General features: G+C 29.5%; 1 pseudogene; it reads right to left on the reverse strand.

Moving 5' to 3' along the window:
* LOC136977332 (ATP-binding cassette sub-family C member 4-like) overlaps nt 1-22420 on the reverse strand; it is a 54734-nt pseudogene that overhangs the window by 2333 nt on the left and 29981 nt on the right.

The following is a 22420-nucleotide window of genomic DNA, read 5'->3' on the forward strand; positions in this document are numbered from 1 at the left end:
AATTAATCAATGTAAATATTTTTTTATTTCATACGTTTTTTTACATAAGATATAAAGTTTGTCATTCAACACCATTTCGTAAATAAATATAATTCAACGCTGATTATGATGTTATTAAACACGAATAGTAAACCTCAATTTAAAGATTCTTAATCTAACAAAAAATGGGGCTCCATCGTACTTCAATAAGCCCTAGGCCCCAAAAAACCTAGATTTGCCCATGTTTACGGTTAAGAATGTTTACATTTCAATTTAAATCATATAAATAATTAGTATGTATTCATTGAAGTAGTATAAATCTTTTTATTGTTGTTTTTTTAACGAGCATTATACAGTCGTTCGAACAAATAATTATTTTGTTTTATCACATACTATATGTGTAGGCTGTTACCATATTCCTTGTTTTCTGGATAGCTGAAGCCTAAATTGTACGAGTCACGAAGCAAACGTTATACAAATAACAAACATTTCATGATACTGCACATACTAGCCAGAAAAAGTCAGATCACAATCAAGTACGAAGTAGACACGAAAACGACAATTTATTCCATAGTTAACAAGTCACGAACACCAACCACAGACAACCAAAACTTCAACTGGAAGAAGCATATTCAATAGTTTATCTTCACACAGTACAACATGATGCAACATTTTTCTATCACTTATTTACATTAATATTCTGTATTACACATAAAATCGATTATAAATTTGAATATTTACATATTATATTTTGTTTGTCTACAAGAAACCTTTTTTCCAAACTCTTCGTAACTTCGGCCACACCCACACTGACCAAACAATAAGAAGCGGGCCAAACAATATCCTGGACTGTGCATGCATAAAATATTTCTGGTGATTTGTCCGGTATCCATTCCATATTCTTAGAGCGGTAGATTAAAGTTTAAACATTTAAATAATTAGTGCTGTCTTAATATCGACTTAATATCAATCTTGTAATCATAAATAGCAAAAACGTTCACTTATTCTGTCTTGGTATATGCTAGCGTACGTCATTACCAATCTCCACGTTCAAAATAGTTAATACTACGATTATGATACGATTGACAAATATTGATACTTAGCTTCAAGGAAGAGTTCGGTATCGTTGCATAAATTCTTAATGTGCAAATTATTGTATTATTGTACTTTATTGTAGTAAAGTATACAAAAAAATTGAATTATTTAAGTAAAAAAATTGTAAAGGAACATGGCCGGCACTATTTACATTTAATAAATGGTGATAAATCAGAGTGCTGATTGTGTAATGGCGAAAAGAAGGACAGAAGCAAGGCTTTTTACCTATGTGAAGAAGTCGTATTTATATTTTTATTTATTAATTGAATTATTATTGTTTCATAGGGTTTAGTTTGTAACTTATTTAATGTTGTTAGAAGAAATATGTAAGAATTTCTGAAAACGTTGTAACAACTGTCTACACATCACAAATATTAAACAAAAATAATTTATGCTTGAAATCAGTAATTTTTGAATATCATGTATTCTAACCTCTTATCTATATTCGATGTTGCTTCGTCCATAACAAGAATTTTATTCTGACGTAGAATGGTTCTGGCAAGGCAAATTAACTGTCTTTCCCCTACGCTGAAATTCCTTCCTCCTTCTGTTAAATGTGTATGTAACCCTCCAGGTAATTTAGCAATAACTTGCTTTAATTGCACCTAAAATTTAAACACTTTTATAAATTAATACAATATACCTATTATTCATTAAAAAGAATTTTAAAAAACGAAATAAGAAAAGTTGTAATAATTATTTATTTCTAACCTCTTCTATTGCTTTCCATAACATTTCTTCTGGATATTCATTAAAAGGATCGAGGTTTCTTCGAAGTGGCCCAGTAAATAACATCGGATCCTAAAAATACACATAAGCTGTATAAAACACTTGTATTTTACAATTAGTTTTTATATTAAATTTCATGCAATATAGTTAGAACGAAGGTATGTATTTAACTCTCCATCGTTTGCATGGCATTAGTCAGTTATCATGCGCCGTTGTTTCAAATGTTGATTTTTAAAAGTATGAAAAAAGTGAAAAAATCAATATCTTTCTAATTTTCTAACTCATGAAGAGCGTAATACTACATTTGCCATAGCGGGCCAACTTTCAAACATAAAAAAGTGTTGGCATCTAACGGACAAGAGCAACCCTGTAGTGCAAAAATCTGCAGGAATTGTGAATGCGCTGTACTCTTAGGCATCGCACGTAATTAGCGTGATTCATCACGACATCAACGTAGAAAGAATAGATATTTAAATAATACTATCAATATTTTTTACATTCTTCGATGTTCCACACTGTCTGTACTAATTTCATATCTATTTCAATGGGTGAATGCATTTATTTTTAAGAATTCGATTTTCTCACTATTATGCTGTTACTAGATCCTGAAACAATACGATTACATTTTGAATTTTTGCATTTTATCTTTTTTCTAACCATAAATTACTCTGAAATTCTAAACAAAAAAATGCTTTTTATGTTTATTCTAATGTAAGTTAATTCAAAAACGAAAACGTAAACATATCAAGTGTAAATTCGCTATAAATTATCTTAAGTTTTACAGATTTTCATTAAGATTATGTGAAATTTGAGAAATGCCTGTTATATTTATTTCTCTACTGTTAACGTCAATAAGCCGCATATTGTTTTATAAACTCTGTAAACAAAAGCCTTCTTGGTGAGAGTTAGATCAAATGACAATGTAATTGTTTTACTTCACTACGAAAAATGTTTTCTTTAAATGATTGAAAAGGACACCACTATATCTCTTTCACTGTGTATAATTTGTTTTAGTTCTATAAATGACTAGTTTACTTTTGATTCTGTAACTCACGTCCTCAGGTACCAATCAATTTCTGCCAAACAGTAGATGATAATCATGCTTCTGTACCTTAGAAATAATTTAAATGGGTGTAATGTTTACATCAGATAAAAAGTTTAACAGGTGATAAAGAATATCAACATTAACAAGTCTGCATTTTCTAGGGATCCCAGAATTTCGATCATATTGATAGACGTGTATTAGACATTGGCGAGATACTTTTGAAATTTTTATACTTAGTTTTAATACAATAAAATCTCACAAATTAAGTTACCGAAAATGACGAGTTTTATGGCTAGGTAATGATACTAATGATGCTAGTCTAAATAGTGGAATTTTCTTAAAGTATTATATGGGCGAATTCATATACGTATTAACTACGTACGATTAGGGACAATTTGTATTTATAGTTAAATTTTAATTTAAAAAAATATTGGCTATTCAGAAGAAACTTTCAAGTTAACAACATGTACCGTGACGTTTTGCAATTGTACCTTAGAAAAAGAGTTTTATTCTTTGTTAACACACAGAGTTTATGCTATTATCAAGTGCAACTAGTGAAGAACAATAAGTTCTTTCATCCTAACATAAACTTATATTCTGTTACATTTATCAAAATTATACAGTAATATAGGATAAAATTTTTGTGGTGATAAATGTTGGTTTTACTAAAACGCTGAAATATTACTAACAAGAGAGAAAGGTAACGCTATTCTGTGAATGGTTTCATTTTTAGGCTATCATATTACACTCTTATTTCGACATAACATATTGTTTATAAATAGTATAAACTACAGTTTATTTGGTAGTCAGGCCATAATTATTAGGTGTCATGTAGGGGTAATATAATGATAAAACTTGGCAATATATTGACAGGTAAAATAAGTTCTTAAGAAAACATTTTTATTTCTCTTTTATTCGCACTCATTATCACTCACTGCCAGACATCTTCCCTGAACATGTATCTCACACAAATAAGTGTACTGTACATATGTGGTTATATCTGTATAAATTTTTGTAATCTACTATTGTAATGTTACATATGTACAAGGAATTTATGACACTACTCATGATCTCATGGAAACATCATCAGTATTTACGTTTAAGGTAAATTCATTTCAAAACTACGGAAATATCGCTCCTTATTTTGTACCAAAAGTCGGTAACAACATTCACCATAAGCAAAAGAAGTAGTAGCAATATAGTTACTTTCATCAACTTAACAATAAACTAAAAATTAGGAATTTTCCAAGTTCAAACTTTTAGCCTTTATTTATTACTCGAACATTTGTATCAGTTTAATGTTTTAAAATAAATCACCTGGATTTATTTTAAAACATTGAACTGATAAAATGTTCGAGTAATAAATAAAGGGTAACCTGCTCTCTTAAACCTTCCGTTTTCCAAAATCACTATAATTAAGATAAAAAAGCACTTCCTCCCTATCAGTTGATATAAGAGCAAAAACTATCATTAAAATTTATTTTTTCCACTATATGTAGTCAAAATCTTAACATACTATCAACAGAAGTAAATTGGTTACTGTTTATGAAAACATCATCATCTCGTTATTAGTATCACCAAATTATTAATCATTTACTTTACAGTGAAACAAACTATGCACAGTCTATCATTTGTATTTTACAGAATTAGAAATCAACACAACTAATATGTAGGCTGTATCATTGCAATTATTTTCAAAAGTAACACAGTAACAGGCAGTTGACTAATTCTAAATATACCAAGAGTAATACAATATAATTACTGAAAACATTGAAAATAAATAATATTTTTCTTTACACGCATCGACTGATCTTTGTTTCCGATATCGTTTGATGTTAAAACGGCCTTTTCATCAACTCCATTATGAGTTCATCCAAGTCCACAATTGAGAGGTCAGGTATGGACCGACACATCTGTTTTTGATCGCGGATCCCCCATGACAATAAGCCGACAGCTTAACAACTTGGTCATCATGCGTTCAAATATAACATTAAATTATGTATTTTTCATAATTTACATGAAATTTTACTGAAATGGTTTTAACATACCTGAGGAATGATTGATATTTTACTACGTAAATCTCGAAGCCCGATACTTTTGGTGTCAATTCCATCGATTGTAATTGTTCCTGTTGGCTCTGTCATGCGAAATAACGACGCAATTATAGAACTTTTTCCTACTCCTGTTCTTCCAACAATTCCTATCTGAAAGTAATAAAAAATAATTAATTTCAGGCAATAATTACTAGCGATAATGTTTGCATTTTTCACATATTTTACCTTTTCTCCCGAGTGAATACGAAATGTTAAGTTCTTTAAAACAGTATTTTTATCGTTGGAATATCGTAAAGAAACATTATCAAAATGAATTTCTCCTTTTTGTGGCCAGTCTCTGAGTGGTTGTTTATCGGGTAAACTTTCGTACGATCCTTCTGATTTCAACTTGCTGTAGTTCAGTATGCGTGCAACCGAGTTCATCTGAAAAATTGATTTTTTCTCAAATAACACAATATATGAAAGTTATTCGAGTAACAATATATAGTATATTTCTTGTTTTACTTTCCCGGCTGTAATGTATGCATAACAAGAGAAAGTATAGGAATACAGTAGTGTCAAATTCGATCATCCGAGTTTTGTTGCAAATCTCAATGTTTTGAGTCCTCTTTAACCAAAAAAAGTGAAAATAACTGCAAAAAATTTCTTGTGTGTGTATGTATCAATGTATGTATGTGTGTGTTGGCGTGTGTTGGTGTCTATTTCGTTTAATAATCAGGATGAAGTAAAGGTTAAACAACGAAATTTGGCATGGTGGCTCGTATAAGAGGACATTGGTTTTATTAAATTTTGGTGGCGAAGGGTTGAGAGGATTGGGGATAGAGGAGGTCGTGTATATCCAGAGAGGTAAGTTTTAATGAAGATTTTATTCATTATTAACGTTTACACTTTTTTAAAACTCATTCCTACCCTCAAAATTAAGCTTTTTTCCATTTTAAGTACGAAATTAAAAATATTCGATTTTGTTATAAAATTTTTTATAACAGATGGCGCCATATACAATTTCCTTTTTTTGCTTAATGTAAAAGATTTTTTTTAAATAAAAACGCATAACGGCCAGGAATGTTTCGCAACTCTCGTTGCTAGATATTTTAAAATATGTATCTCGGATTTTCATTAAGTTTATATACGATACGATTTTGTATGTGTAACTGGATTTTTGAAATACCTATCCTTTTGTTATGAAAACCGTAAAAACCATTTTCTAATAAAAAAACTGGAGATACATACAAACCATTTTGAGTTCTGGAAAACATATTGTTGTCTTCTGTTTCAACTTGGCTAAGAGTAAAAACACAATTATGAAAATAAAATTTACTATCAGCCTCAAAGTTATATATACGATCTGGTACGTCTATTATCTTTTTCAATTTTAGCATCAAAACACAACTCCTGTATAGACAGTTAAAGAGTTATTCTCTATACACAATACTCTTGTCTTTTGTAGAATCATCAGTATTACGTAATTTTCTTTGTTTTTTTGCATTGAAAACACTATTATCTCCACAAATTTGTTATTTACTATCTCAGTTTTTTATTTGTTTCTATTACAAAATTATTAACACCTGCATCTAAATTGTTAATATACATTTATAGATCAGCATTTTCATTAACGAGTCTTCTTTTTAGTTTATTTGCATTTTCTATGGGTAAATTGTTAAAATGTTCATGCTAATTATTAATATCAGAATGTAACATTTCAAAATCTTCATTTAATCTATTGTCTGTTCTTTACTTGTAGCATCATTTCCATCGTTTGTATATATTTTTTTTAAGATTTCATTTTCCATACGATTATTATCATCAAATGTCAAGTTGCAACCATTGACTTGAGGACCAGAAGAACTGTTTTTTATTCATCATAATAATATCCAAAAGGATACCAAATCATTTATTTATCTTAATGCTTTGATAGTTTTAAAAGTCTTGTTATAATAAATATTTATATTTTTTTAATTTTTTCAATTAAATTGAAATAAAATTTGTAAGGTTAGGTTTAGGTTAAATTTAGCAGGTTATTGTGTCAACTGTCAAAAGAATTCATCTTTCAGATTATGAACCTTATTGTATGCTGTTTGATTCGGAATATCAAAATGAATTATACGATGGAATCATCCATAATTTGTATAACTAAGTAAACATTCAGACCCCGTATTATTAGTTTTTCATTTAATTAGTTTTAATTCTGGCAGTTTGCAACTGACATTATAATCTTCTGTCGGTTGTTTATCGTTTGTAATTCTAAGCCAGCTTCAATTAATATCTATGTTATCAAAATCAAAATAATATTATTTTGATCCTGATTATTTTCCCATTCTTGATATTGTGGAATTACAAAAATACTTTTGATTTCATCTTTGGTTGTGTTTTCAATAATTGTACCATTAGAACCATTTTGGACGTTACTTTTAATTAATCTTTCTAAACACCATTTAAGTAAATAATATGTGAAAAACCTGAATAAAGCGGACGCATTTCTTTATGGGGATTTATTCTGTTAAAATATACTGAATAAAATAGAAAGTATAACTGTGCTTTAATTCCAATAAGAACCTGTCCCTTTCAAAAGTTTATTTTTTGTGAAAAATATAATATGACCCATAAAGTTTCATCTGTTTGTATCATTCTTGAATAAACTATCAGCGTAATTGCGTAGAAAATACCTGAAATTCCACTTCAGATGAATTCCTGATAAGGTATTGAAAATACGTAAGTATTAATATTCCATAGTTTATAAGAAGTCCAATTTGGCTTCCTGTATTGTCTAAAATTAAAAATGTAGATTGAAAGTTACATATTTTGTACAATGTAGGCAATTAAATATATTATCCTACCTGCATTAATTGAAACAGTAAAAATCACGACGATAATAATTAAATTTATGAAACAAATGAAGTGACCGTATACATTAATCCATCGATATAAGGCTACGTAACTGAACCATGTTGTAGTGTGCTTATCTTGATACTTATGAAAGGTGGATGTAAATTTATCTTGAGCTTTAAATGCTCTAATTGTTGCAAGTCCGTAAAGAGAAACACTCAGATGAGAAAATACTGGACTTCTTGCTGTGGAAAAAGTTTATATGAATAATACAATTATTTAAACAAAACTTTTTAAAATGTAATAATCATGTACTTTTTATAGTTGAAAAAGCACCAATAAAATAATTTTTATACAAAATATACATTGGAAAATAACCAAGATATAAATTTAGAAATGATACGTATAATTTATACATTCATGTTAAAACTTAAGCATTAACCATTAACCTTGCATTCCGTCAACGAATACCGTCAGTCACGTGACGTCTCACAGTTGTCCATTTTTTTACAATGTGAAATTATTGACAGTGCATCAAAAACTACAATTAAATATTCATTTTCTGCCTTTTACATTTTATCTATACATGTAAAATACTCCCGAATTAAAGAAAATGCGTTTTTTATGTTTTATTTTACAGTGATTTAATCTAAAAATTCAAAATAATAAATCCATGAAATTTCAATTCTCTATAAATTATCACGTTTCATGGATTGACATTGAATTAGTGTGAAATTTCAGAGCAATTTGTTATGTTTGGTGGATAAAGCAGGAAAAGTTAATTACTTTCTGTACAAAGATTGAGTGCATTCAGCCAACCCCTCTACTAACGCTTATAAACTGCTAATTGTTTTGTGACAGTAAAAAAAGCTCACTTCTCTGTTAGAAGCCAATCAAATATCAATGCCATTGTTTTATTTCATTAGGAAGTATATTTTCTTTAACATTTTGCAGCTAGTTTTGTTAGATCGGGTTTATTCGGGTAACTTTATGTTTAATTTTTTTTTAATACAGTCAGACAGGAACTTTTCAGGCAGGAATGGTAAAAGATGTACTTTATTCGTTAGAGAAATTTCGGTAATGATAACGATATAAGATATTTATTTTCAATTAGAAATGTATTTAAATACCAGATATGTGTATTCAGTCTATTAAATTTTTTCTATGTTCTCTGGATTTTGGCTGTAGATAGGGTTTAATGTTTCTATAGCTTGTTCTTCTCTCATTATAATTATTTCGATTTAGCATAAATTAGCTTTTATTACGAACAAAGCAAATTTATGCTAAATCAAAATATAGTTTATCATTTGCAAAATGTATTAAATATTTTATCATTCATTTGTCACTACAGTGTAAAGCAAGAAAAATCATGTTTTCAAAAATAAACACGTTCGTCAATTCAAATGAAATCAAACTTAGTCCAGATATAAAAAACAAAAAATATAAAATTTGGTAGTTTTCTAAAGAGCGTGTAAATATGTGACACCAGCATATTTTCTGGCATAAAAATTAGTCTCACAATGTAAACGATGTGTTTTATTTGCCACGAGAAAAGAAAAAACTGAAATATCTATGTTAAAAAAGGCTGCATGGCAATCCACAGAGGCCACACGACTAATGGAAAGTTCATATATATATAGCACGAGTATATTCGCTACTGTACTGCAGTAATAATAAATTCTGAAAAGAACTAATGGATACAATGTGTAAATACGATAGGCTACATATTATGCACACAATTGAGTTAAAAACAATAAACTGATGTATATTTAAATTACTTACATTTTCCTTCTATATGCTTTACGCTTTGTAACACTCGACTATAAATTGTCCGTAAAACGTAAAACACTATTAAAAGAAGAATTATTAATATCAGTAGATAAGGAGAAAGGATTGCTTGAACAACAAATATGCCAGCAAGAAGGAAGTATCCCTAAAACAAGAAGATATACTGTAAGTGGCTAATAAATGAAAACATATTTATCATTTCGTATGTCGTAAATTCATTTGCTTATTGTTACTTATAACTGAATAATGTGACACATCAGATAGAAAAGTACAATTTTTATTGGAATTTGAATAAAATTTATCACAAGATGAGATATGTGCATTATTATTAAATTATTTCAAATATTCTGCACATTTTTCGAAATAATTAATAACAAACGAAATAAAAACACAGTTATAACATAACGCATAATTAATAAAGTCTAATTTTAATGAAATTAAATATTGAAAAAATAATTAAAGTAACCTTGTCATTTTATTAAATACCGTATTTTACGGACTATAAGACGCACTTTTTTCTTCGAAAAATTGCCTCCAAAATTCAGGTGCGTCTTATAGTCCGTAGCGTCTTATAGTCCGTAAAATACGGTAATTCAATTTATATCTCTATCAATAACCCGCAGTGTCAGTGAGATCTCGTTTTCCGGCATTAATTGTTTATCTAAATTTTGAAAAATTGTAATAAGTTTTAGAACTCTACCAGTTGTAAATAATGCAATACATATGTTTTCCAATACATGAAAAATTTCTAAGCAAAAAAATGATGACATCTCAGATGCCGAGTAACTTGACGGTTCAAACAAATAAGGAAAATTACAAAGGCACATACTTCAACCCTTGCACGTAATAAGCAGGATTCAATAAAATGTTAATTTAGACTAACTATAGAATACAGAAATTCTATTCCTTATTATCATTGCTCATTCTTAATGTATGTATTAATTTCAATGCACTTCAGTTAAATTAATGCATTTATTTTTCAAAATACGAATTTTTTACTGTTGCATTATATATTACCCCCTTTATCTTCCCAATCTGTCAACCATAACCATCGAAATTTATTATCATCAATCCCCAAATAAACCAAACTCCCTGCAAGAATTTCAGAAATTTTTGACAAAAATCGCAGGAATTATTAAGCTTCGAAGAAGTTGAAAAAATCGTGCCCCCAACACACTCGTACACACGCATCAGCATCCACACAAACCGAAAACCCCTCATTTTTTGCATTTTTCAATGTTTCAAAGTCCCCTGAGTCCATAAATGTAAAAATCTTGGGTTTTGCCTAAGCAAATTTCTGCGAGTGTACGATTGTGTCACATGACTTTTCTGTGAAACGCTGGTATATCATTAATTCCAAAGCTAGGCACACATTGCAAAGCATATGCATTGCATTTTCTGTGATGCGAAAACTTAGATCTTCAAGACTGTTTTTTTAAAAATATTTTCCAGTATAAACTCTAACAATTTATTTATAATTAATATCATTTTAAAAATTTGCTGGGGATTTTTGACTTACACATATTTCCTCCCATGTCACCTAGGAGGTTTAGCTTAAAATTTTTGTTCAGCCTTCTGCATGTCAGTCAAAATATCTCCAAGAGAAAAATTTACACCATTTTTAAACCACTAGCATAGGGATATCCTGTTACTACATTACATTTGTTAAGTACATTGTCTACGTAGCACCAATCTGATTCAAAGATGCATGTAGTGTAGACGTAGTCACTTTGTATTGCATAAGTGATAAATAACGCTATCTTGGGTACAATAGGATGTTGATAGCTGCTTCATATTGAATACGATCAAAACATAATTCATGTATAAGCTGTCATTTCAAATTTTTATTGAAATAATAAAATCATACGTTAACCAACAGTTAGGTTGTTGGTTACGACAACGAATTTGTTGCATGACAATGCAAGATGGCACACTTCGAACCAGACAATTGCCTGGCTTTAGAAATGCAAATGGAAAATTCTTGTTTATATACCCCGCATTCCTATCTTGGTTTCTCAGATTTCCATTTGTTTCAGCTATTAAAAAAATATTTTTCTGGTAAAAAAAAAACATAATAATAATAATAATTGATAAGGTGATGACGTTCAAGAAGACAGAAACATTCTTTTAGAAATTTGGAGCAGTCTTTTTTTAAAAGAATATGAAAATCATGTATGTCGCTTGGATAAACACATTAGCATTTGTGGTGATTATATTGAAAAGTAGGTTAGAGTGCGTGTTATACTTGTTGTGTGTTACACTTCTGTATAAAACAGTTTATATCTAATTCACAAATGTATCTTAGTAAATGGAAATCCCTTTTATATGTCCATTAGTTATAATCATTTATTTTACAAAAGTTTAAATATTCCAAATTAAAATAAACTTACTCTTATTAAAATGCAAAAGTTTAAAGGTAAAGTATCGTCAATGTTACTAACATCCTTCGAAAACCGATTTAAGATATTTCCTAGAAAATATAAAAGGTAAATATGATTTAGATTAAATATCGTCTTATCTGGTACTTCGAACGACTCTAACATAAAACAATCGAACTCTAAATTGGAGAGGAATTAAACCTGGAGATTGAACTACGTTTCAAAGTTCGTATTGAAAAATGAGCTCGCTGCCTAAATGCCATCTGTTGTGCTCCCAAATCGTCTCGCTCTCGCTGGAAAAGGATCTCTTGCATTACAATTGTGGGTTTTTGGTGTTTTTTTTTCGCTTTATTTTTGGTGTGATGGTTTTACATAAATATATAATCCCTAGTTATTAACCATGGCATCCAAGAAAAGAGTGAAAGCAACGAAGCCAAAGAAGGTTGTAGTATCGATGATTGATGTGAAAAAGTAACTTATCGCGAAAAATAAAAGCTGTACAAATGTAGTTAATCTAGTGGATGTATCTGGAACCCACCATCGACTTTGGCATCGTGTTGCCAAAGTCGATAGTACACGCCGTACTTAAAAACTTGTATGCAATAAAACCAATAAATGAAATATTATTAAGATGGAAAAAGTCGTTTTAGTGTGAATAAATGAGAAGAAATTCATATCATCTCTTCGAGCGAACTATTTGCAAGAAAGCAGCTACATAGTGAACTTTGAAAAATAAGACATTATTATTTCTCATTAATGTAGAGTAAATACAATAATTATTTTACTATAAAGTATTTTCTTATTTCATTTATTGTTTTCATATTTTAATTTATTATATTGGGCATTTAATTGTGTTAATTTACCTTAAATAATGTGTGTTGTTTCTGGTTTAGCCAAAATGGGTATTGTTTAGTGTCTGGAAATTGATTAATTTATATTTTATTGCATCTAGAGGAATAAACTGATTCAAACTGCGTCATTTCAGCCGCCTGTACTAAAAAAAATTAAAAGAAGAAATTCATGTAAATTGCGTCAAGTTTTCTCACATTTTTTAGGAAAACGCCTCTTCAAGCTTTATCCAAATACATTTAACTCAATAATGAATTTTAAAAATATATTTTTCATACCAACGGGATTGTTATCCAAAAATGATATTGGAGTTCGAATAATACAACGGAACATATTGTTGTGAAGCTTCCTAGATGCAGATGTAAACAACTCATACACTAATGATCCAGAAAGTAATGTCGTTAGAAATACTGCACATATTAATCCAAAGTAAACATATATGTTGAATTCTTCGCTATGATAAAAATTTCTGCTTTCACTGTTATTATGAATTCTTGTCTTATCTGTAATATTTTTCAGTTTATCTATATTTTCACTATAAATTCTTTTATCTCGTAACCTGAAAAATAAACATAAAATAATTAAATTTTTTTGGTGTTGTGAAATTTCTTTTACTAATAGAAATACAAGTATTTAAAGAATGAAACAAGCTATTATGAAAGTCCGAGTTTCTTTGTGTACTGTTCTTTCAGCACAGAGGAAGCAGTGTGGTAAACATGTATTTATTATTGGTGTTTATTAGAAAGTTTAAAACTCTTTCATTATGAAAAATGTTTTGTTAACGAATGCTCTTAACTAGAGTTTGAAATTTCTTTATTGCTAACTTTTACATTAAAATTACAAAAATAAATTTATCTCTATAACAATTCTAAATGAAAATAATTTTTTTCCATTCTTTCAAAAATATTTATTCAGTTTTTTTTTCTTTTAAATATTTAGAGATGGGAAGTAAAACTACATTTAAGTCATAATATATGTTCATCGATAGTAAACTCTTAATATGTTATCATGATAGAATAAATGGAATGTATAGAATGTAACGTTTTCCTCAAATGTTTTATTTCAAAAACGTTTTCACACATAAAAAGTTACATTGGTTATCATAAAGTCCTACCATTTTATTAGCCAATAATCGCTCGCACTTGTAATTGATTGTGATATAATAAATGTCACTAATATAATAATCTTGAAAAGAAAACCACTGCTGGCATTCAGATATTCTTTATAAATTGAAATTCCTATTGCCCCAACTCCATCATCATGTGGCATTTCGTTATATTCAGCTTCCTGTAGAAAATAATTTGAAAAATTATATAAATTACTCAATGAATTATTTATAATCTGGAACAAAATATTTTAACATGTTTTGAAAAATAAAAAATCTGATAAATAATTTTTTGTGTAATTTACAATTATATGAACAAAACAAAAACAATTTAGTGTTCCCTTGAACACTTCTTAGTTATATACCATATATTTAACAAAATGAAAATTTGCAGATAAAAAAGTAATAAGAAATACACCACAATAAAAGGTTATCAGTGAAAGATTCACAATAAAAAAATTTAGCAATGAGTTGCATAACTTTCCTGGCTCTTATGAGATTTTATTAAAAATATCACTTCCAGAATGAAAAAGGATAAGAGAAAAAAAAATATAAGAGCTCTTTTGTATAACGATTGTTTTCTTTCTTTTTATTGTTTGTCTCTCTTTCCACCCGCCAATCTTTTTGCACATTTTCATAACATTTTAATGCCGCTAATTTTTATTCCATCATTTGAATTCATTTTACTTCGTCTATTTATAATATTTTTATTTATTTTTAATTCTCCTTTAGTCATATTTTCTTCATTTAGTATTTTAATCTCAATCATATCTATATCACAATTAGAATTATCACAGTGTTCTGCTATTGCTAAGTTTTTTTTTATAATTTAAATTCGTATAACTATAATATGCATGCAAGGTATATGACCAATACCATATAAAGACTTTTCTCTTTGATAATAAAATTTTATTTAAAATCCATAGATGCAATACGTGTTAGAGCAGAACTTCTCAAACCTTTTGTGTTCACGGTCACTTTTCTTATTTCAATACCTCGCGGACTGATACGTTTGTAAAATTAAATAAATATAATAATAAAATTGATCAGCACTGGTTTACAGACCAATGTTAGTAGCACTGTGTTAGAGCACACAAATAAAAAGTTCATTCAGTCACATGCAAATCGTTTTAGAATTAAGTTTAGACCCAAAAATTTTTTATTAAACAGTATATACCACGTATTTCATCATCGTCATTATTAGTTTATTGTTTATTGCACTTAAAATAATATGAGTAGTACCGTAAAATGTAGGCTTCTAATGAACTTAAATTGCAGATGTATCTCGTAATAACAATGTCATCTGTATAAATAAAACTATTTTCTTTCAGAATTATTTAAAATAAATCATTGTTCCTTTTTTTCTCATTCGTTTCCTTATTTTCCACAACTATATGTCTATTTTCATTTTTACTTAACGAAAGGCAACTGTAACATATTACAGTAATCCCTCTCTTAGATTGGAACTTTCGTCTTAGCTAGGGACAGAGTAAAGACATTTACTTGCATTTAACAATATTTACTTACATTTTTGAATATACGAGGTATGTGGGCTATATGAAAAGAGCAATAACTGTGGATCAATAAGTAACCAGCAAAAAGCAACAGCATGACTAGTCTCGTGGGCTGGTTATTTAATGATTGTTCCTTGTATTAATTTATTTGTGAAATAAATTAATAAAACTGATTAATAAAACCACTGGTAAGATGTTTTTCTGTTATAAAAACTGACTTTTATGCAGTTCAAAAGTAAAAACAGAGTACAGTATACGGCCACATTAAATACTGACTGCTTTTACATGCAAAATGTAATAATTACTACAAATTAAGATAAGTTTTAATCTATTCAAATCCTATTTCTTAGATTTAGTCTTACATCAGTCATAGCTAATAAATCTGGTTGAACTGTTCATAGAATTAAACTTAGTTAGGAAATAATAGAAATATCTACTTACACATACCGTATTATGAGAGTATGCTAACCAACTGAAATGAGTTATCATGTAACTCACGAATGATAAGAGATATACTTCTGAAAGTTAGCTATATGAAATAAGACATTTATTTGAAAAGAAAAAGCAATCATCTAAAAAACGATTAGTGCAATTTCAAAATGTGTGCATTGATAAAAACTACAATGCTCTTAAATTTAAAAGCCGTCTTGCATTCAAAATTTATTTTTCTAGAACATAGGTTCATCGTAAAATTATGCTAGATCGCATAGAACAATATGTGTTGTTCTATGCGATGAATGAACTTGGCTTATCATTTATGCAAAGAAAAGCTTTGAAGTTTGTGTCTGGCCAATTATCACTTTTCATGGGGACAACTGTCACACAATCTGAAACTGCTTATGTCGCCGTTCGATGTTGGACACAAAAGACTACTTTACATCTACGATTACTTCTTTATTTTATTTTAGTTTTTAATATATACTTATATATTTTCACTTTCACATACAACAAATTCTGCTTTTACGTAGATAACGTTTTTGAAAAATTCTTGTAGTTTAAACAAAATATTTCAATTTTAGTTAAGAATAATTGTAACTTACTTATTGGAAAAATTTAATACATTCATATTATTTGTAATTATACAGCAAAACCCGTCCAAGACAGAACCATAAAGCTGTGCTAATATACGCACAGCTTAGTGGTTCTGTTTTGTAAACTATCTTGTAAACTATAGGTTTCTACTAATCAGACTTCCTTCATTTAATTCTTAAACCAGCTAAACACTTTTTGATTGCCTCTAGAAGTTTATTAAAATCGAAGAAAAACTGTTTATCGAAAAAGTATTGAAATATTGCATTTGAATTTATGAAATAATCGAGAAAGGTACGAATAAATTAAATTATTAACAGTAAAATTCAGATTCTTTTTGTTTCTCTAGTAAATGAGTAGATGAATAAAGAAACATTTTCTCTGTTCTATTTTTTAAATGTGTATTTATTATTGACAGTGTGGCTACATAAGGATGCGAGTCACGGACAGTAAACGACGAGGTGGTTAATAGGATAAATTCCGTTTTAGATGTGGTGTCGTAGAAGAATGGAAAAAATTAGTTGGATAGATAGAATAACCAATGAGTAGGTTATGAGTAGATTTGGAATGGAAAAAGCCTGATGGTCAGCGTTCAGAGAAGAAAAATAGCCTTTTCTGGATATATAATAAGAGGATCCTCGAAGGAACTGATGAAAATTGCAGTTCAAGGAATGGTGAAGGGCAGACGGAGAAAGGGAAGACCTAGGCTAACGTGGCAAGTCAACATTAAAAAACGGACTGGCTCAAGCTTGGGAAAAGCCTACAAGTGTGAAGAATAAACTGTCCATCAACAGCGCTCCTCTGTAAAGAAGACGCCATGTAAATAAATAAATGAATGAATAGTGTTATTACAAAAATTCATACAATTGGGAAAAATTCTACTATGATAGTCTTTTTCTAAAATAACTATTATATTCAGTAATTGTCAAAATGATGAATATGTTAATCAATGTTTGATATTGATAGCAATATGTTGATGTAACTATTACTTATATTCTTTATAACACTTTATTACTAAAAAGAAATAATTCTATTTTATAATTAGATATTCACTATGAAGTTGAGAAAATCAGTCTGAGAAATGAAAACTGACACATCTCAATTACTCTACTTTGAAATTATTCACTCAAATATTAATTGTTCAATAAATAATTCTTACTGCATTACTGTTGTTACTATATTCGATGTCATCATGCATATCGGATTCAGTACTTTCGATTATTTCATCATCGTTGAAGAGTACAGTATGTAATTCCATGCTATTTTTTGCCATTTCTGACTCTGAAGAAATTCCAGTAAGCATTTTTAAATTTTCAATTTCATTGAAATTACCAATGAATTCACATGTTCCCTGCAATGTATAATAATATGTATAAATGCAATTCTTTCTGTGTTTTTAACGTATAAAATATAAATATTTGTAAAATTGTATACAAATAAATATTTAACTTTACAAAAGTTCTTACATGCTTACCTATTTTCACTGATTTTTCCATTAACAAATATGTAATTACCGGTATATTTATAGGTTCATTTCATAATTGGTAATACAATCACTGTTCTGTATATACTGCCATATATAGACTATATGTATACAGAATAGTTTTTAAAAGAATTTTTCTTGATTAATCGCTTATATATATCAGTACGCGTATATATATTATATATAACACCAGATAAAACACCACCATATATAATGTAAATTTCATAATTTTTTGAGTTATTCTAAACTTTATAGTGTTTTAATTGACGTGTTATTATAACAGGTTATGAATTCGTTTTTAATTCAAAAAATAGTTAAAAAACAGGACTTGTAAGTAATACATTTACCTTATTTAACGCTAAAATTTTGCTTCCAGAATTTAAAAACTGTAATTGATGTGTAACTAGAATGCAAATTTTATCTTTCAAATATTCCATTATACACCTGAAATAAATAACAAGTTGAGATATATTATAGTATATAAAAACATTATTTAGATATTTACTTCTCGAAGATATGTTTCGCCACTAAAACATCAACAGCACTCAGTGGATCATCAAGGAGGAATATATCGACATCTAGATATAATGCTCTACAAAATATAAAAATATATCAACGTGATAAAATAATTTTACAACCAACTAGCAAAAATATTCTTAAATATCAGACAAAAATATAAAGCGATTTTTATATATTTTGGACTTTCTGGTCACTTATGTTATCTTATTTTTACACTCTTCCACGTGCACCCGTGTTTACTTTGTAGGTCAATGAACTGCAAATATTACAGTTTATCGTTCTTGTTTCAAAAAAAGGTAAAGTAATTTTTTTCAATCAGTTTACAGCATTTTTGGCACGTATTTTCTCAGGCAGAAAAAAGGGCATCGGAGACGTAGGATATTAGAACTTGATGTCACTTGCACTAGATTACAAATTTACCAATCTAAAATGATAGAATATTTTTTTCCAATGAGATATCTCTTTTTATTGGAATACAATATTATTTTTAATCTACACTTTACTGTCCTGTAATGTTAACAGGAAGTGGTAACATTACAGGGCAGTTACCAGTTCCTGTTAACATTACAGGGCAGTAAAGTGTTTAAAATTAAGAAAACTGTTTCAAGGGCAGTAAACTGTTCGAAATTAAAAGAACATCAATGAATACAGAAAAAATTTGAATAATCGTTCTTCTTAGCATGTAATAATTAATTTCCAAAGCAATATATATCTAAGCATCACTTTAATTTTTTTAAATGTATTAATTATTACATTTCCATTAAGATTTATTTTCTATATTGTTAATGAAATATAATATTACAGTAAGACCTCTGTTACCTTGCTAGATTAATTCTTGCCTTTTGCCCACCGCTCATTGTCACTCCTCTTTCTCCTACAATGGTGAGATCGCCTTTGAAATAAACTTATATCCTAAAATTATAAAAAATAAAAACAGAAATAAATTATGTTTGCAGAATATACAATAAAACTTTATTTAGAGTAAAAATAATTTTTAGTCTTTTTAATTAAAGGCTATCAAGTATAATGTAATTGCAAAGATTGACAAACACTCTAAGGCGGGAAGAGTTAGTACACCACACCCCACCCCCTACTATAAGTATTGCTAATTGTTTTATAACTCTATAAACCAAAGCATTCTTTCTTCTTAAAATGAGTCAAGTAACAAGGTAATAGGATTTATCGCACTTGGAATAATATTTTATGTAATAGTTAAGAACTTTGTGATGAATTCTTTTTATGTAAAAATTATAAATGTTAAAAAGTAAAAATGTTTTCTTTATAATAAATTTAAGAAAAACAACTAATTATTGATAAGATAGTATTGATTAGTCTTTAAATACATACTTAGTTAAATAAATTATTGTTTTTTTACATATTACACCTTTCATAGATCTCGTAACAACTTGCCCCACCCTGTTAACAACTTGCCCCGAACCGGGTTAAGTTGTTACTTTCCGACTTTAGGTATTGTATTATTAATTATAAAAAAAACTTACAAAAAATCAATCCCAAAAACTGTATTTATAGCAACGTTAGATATAATACTAAATTTTAATCTCTTAATACTTATTCTAGAATTATGTTTCCTTAACAAAATATAAGGTTGATTAAAAAACGGAACTTGTAGCCCCGGTCTCCCCTACTTATTTTTTATTTTTCGTTATACAGTCGCACAGTTTAAAAAATCGAAGATCTTAATTCAAAAACACTCATATACCTATTCTATATTCTATATACTGAATATATTAAAAGCAAGCAATTCAAAGTTTTCTTATAAGAGGATAGATAATACTATTTGCTTACCTTTTCTAGAGCTGTTACATGCAAGATATTTCTGTATTTCTCTTCTTGATATTCTTCTCCAAACAAGATATTCTCTCTGATAGTTTCATTGAACACCCAAGCTTCTTGAGAAGCATAAGAGATCTTTCCCTTCACTGTCACTTTACCAGAAGTTATAGGAATCTCTCCCAACATGGACATTAATAAAGACGTCTAATTAAATTAATAAATAATGGGATTAATAGGTATAAAATATTTTTGTATGGATGATGTAAGTGAATAAATATTTCGAAATTCTTCACAATACTATTCCCAATACTAATAAATATTTCAATTACTAACAGCATTTATTAAAAGTCGCACACCATGTAGGATTAAAACATAACAATAACTCAAAGATTAAAGTTATTTAGCCTTGCAGCTAGCTCTGCCCAGCATTCCATCGTTTTGTCAAATGAGAGCAAACAATGAGATTAGAAGTATGGATGCTCCACTTATTGATTGCACCATTAAGGAACAACGTGCCATGGTGCCTTTTCTCTGGGCAAAAAGAATAAATCTGTAGAAATCTATCGCCGAATGTTAGCACAGTATTGAGCACGCATCATGCATCAACGAAAGATCTACGAGTGTATAGCTCGTTTTAAAAAGAGAAGAAACAAGTGTAACGGATGAAGCCGACCTGGTTGCCCATCGACATCAGGCACGGAGCAACACATCCAGAGAGTGAATACCTTGATCAGAGAAGACTGACGACTAACTTTAGCACATATAGCGGAAATCGCTGACATCAGTTATGGATCTGTACAAGCCATAGTGCCTGATGACTGGGGGTGCAATAAAGTTTGTACGGTGATTACCCAAACAGCTTACAATTCAGCATAAACAGCGCGTAGATGTCGCGACCTGGTTTCTCCAACGGTATGAATAAGATCTTAGTAACTTGGGACAAATCTTGACAGGGAACGAGACACGGGTACACCACTAAGAACAAGAGACAAGAGGAAAAGCTTCGAGTGGAAACAACTCTCGTCTCCTGTTCACAAGAATTTTAAACAATAACCATCCTGAAATAAACTGGGAAACTAACGCTCTTCTGGAACCTATGCTGGAACCTATTCCGATTTCTTTCCAAGCACATGGTGAAACTGAACAGTGCAACATATTGTTCTTTGCTGCAAGATCAATTGAAACCTGCAACTTGTCAAAAACGACATGGAATACTCTCCGAAAGGGAGCGACTGCTCCACAACAATGCACGGCCGAATACAGCAATAGCAACGGTACGGATTCTGCAACGGTTTGGATTTGGATCGCTTCGGCATTTCACTTACAGTCCCGATCTAGCACCGTATTTGGCATCTTGAAGGAGGCACAACGCAGTCGCAGGTTCAGCTAAGATGGTAAGGTGCAGCATCAGTGCAGACGTAGTTTCATGAGCAACCGAAAAGCTTCTTTTGAGAAGGGATGAAGAAACTCGTTGAACGATACCAGAAGTGCTTCACTGTGCAGGGGACTATGTAAAAAGTCACATGTGCATTTGTTCTCCATCAGTGGAAATAAAACTGTTATATGGAAATCGCTTTTATTTTCTGATTTACCCTCGTATAAAGGCCCACATTCACTTTTACTTGATATTTTTATTTGTTGGAAATCATTTCATGTTAAGTGAACAACAGAGGAAAAAAATCCTATGACAGATTATGCACAAGAAAATGTTACAAAAATAATTCTCTAACAAACTCGCTGCGAATATGATGTAAATAATGCCTACAATTTTGTGTGACAACAGCATAGAATATACATTTTCCTTTTATGTATTAAAGTGAAATCAACATAAAGTCAGAAATCGATAAAAATGACTTAAACAAGGCGTTTAAGTATAAAAATTTGAAAATTAATTTCATTACAAATCTTATAATATAATCGAGAAGGGTTGATGATGATGATGATAATAATAATAATAATAATAATAACTCTCCCGCAGTAACCACCTGGTCATAGTGGGAGAGCCGGGTAATTTTACTGATTCATAGAACAATGCAGGCTGGAGTACAAGCTCCTGGTAGGGACACCCATGCCAGTAAGGTCTATGGGGAGAAATGAAGCTAAGAGTGACGACACTCACATTCTGTGGAGATACTTATCATGGTAGTAACTATATCTAAGTTTTATACCGGACGTCTCCCAGGTTAACAAGTTCGCGTATGTGAATCAGGCATAGGCTCATGTTTGAAAAATATGC

The sequence above is a fragment of the Centruroides vittatus genome, unplaced genomic scaffold (assembly GCF_030686945.1).
Source record: "Centruroides vittatus isolate TY-2023 unplaced genomic scaffold, ASM3068694v2 contig_453, whole genome shotgun sequence".
NCBI lineage: Eukaryota > Metazoa > Arthropoda > Arachnida > Scorpiones > Buthidae > Centruroides > Centruroides vittatus.